Source organism: Microcebus murinus, chromosome 15, assembly GCF_040939455.1.
Source record: "Microcebus murinus isolate Inina chromosome 15, M.murinus_Inina_mat1.0, whole genome shotgun sequence".
NCBI lineage: Eukaryota > Metazoa > Chordata > Mammalia > Primates > Cheirogaleidae > Microcebus > Microcebus murinus.
This window is the reverse complement of record NC_134118.1, coordinates 24,776,731-24,777,869: the sequence shown is the minus strand read 5'-3', so window position 1 is coordinate 24,777,869 and position 1,139 is coordinate 24,776,731. Positions and strand designations below refer to the sequence as shown.

At 45.0% G+C, this 1,139-nt stretch overlaps 1 non-coding gene across 1 annotated transcript; it reads left to right on the top strand.

Moving 5' to 3' along the window:
* Window positions 1-445: 445 nt before the first annotated feature.
* On the top strand, window positions 446-518 carry TRNAM-CAU (transfer RNA methionine (anticodon CAU)). Its single transcript has one exon. It is a non-coding gene; the product is annotated as a tRNA-Met (tRNA).
* The last annotated feature ends 621 nt before the right edge of the window (window positions 519-1,139 follow it).

The window sequence follows — 1,139 nt, the reverse complement described above, 5'->3', positions numbered from 1 at the left end:
GTAAAACAGAGTAGTATGGACAAAAGACACACTGGAGGACTATTTCTTGGCTCATTCATTCACGCGGTTGGTCAGTCCAATGAACTGTTGTTAAGTGAGCACCTTGTATATTTGTTTTCAGCAAAGGAGACCACGGGAGGAAGAGTGACTAAGATTTATGAGGCAGGGAAAAGCCAGGTCATTGGGCCACACGAGAAAAGAGCAGCCAAAGACAAGTATTATTGTCCCTAGTCCCCCAGCCCGGACGGTCCTATCAATAGGTGAATCCTGGACAGGCGTAGACTCCACTGGTCCTGGGGGTGGAGTCGCTCAGGGGTAGCTTTGGCTAATGTGTAGTAATTTCCTAGTGGCAATAATTACGTTCTGGGAAACCCAGCAAGTAATAAAACTGTCGTGTTAGAGAAGAAGCATTGATATTTGCAACATCAAAAATAGTAACAGTACTGCCCTCTTAGCGCAGCCGGCAGCGCGTCAGTCTCATAATCTGAAGGTCCTGAGTTCGAACCTCAGAGAGGGCACACTTTTGAAGTTCTCTCTCTCCCCCCACATGCAAATCAAAAGTTCCCAGACCAAATCAGGAAACACAAATGCTGTGTCTCACCTGACAGCCCAAAAACCATTTCCTCCTTTTCAGCCTCCTGGTGGACAGATTTAGATTACACCACAAACTGCTAGCTGTTTGATGAAATTGGTCTTCCTTTCCAGCTCGCACAGGACACAGGGGAAGTTTCTATTCCAACTTCATGCTCTGAACAGCACCCAGCCAAAATTAGCAGTGGCAAAGTCCTTGATTCTCTTAATCGTACAACCAATATTTCTAGAGCACATATCTTCTTAGGAGACTGGGCAGCGATTCTAGAGGGAATAAAACGCAAATATTCCCGCACTTGTGAAATTACATCCTACTTGGGAGGAGTGGGGAGAAACAGGAAGCAAACAAGAAAAATGCATAGAAGTTATGTAACTAAATCTATTGTGAAGGAATCATTAGACAATAAAGGTGTTGGGAGCGTCAATCGGCCTCTCACACTGAGCTTTTGCCATATGTTCTTACTAGAGGTTTGACTAGTGGATATGCAGATTGAAGTCAGAACCAGTGTTCTCTTCCTGGATAGTACAGACTTCCCTCTAAGGTTCCC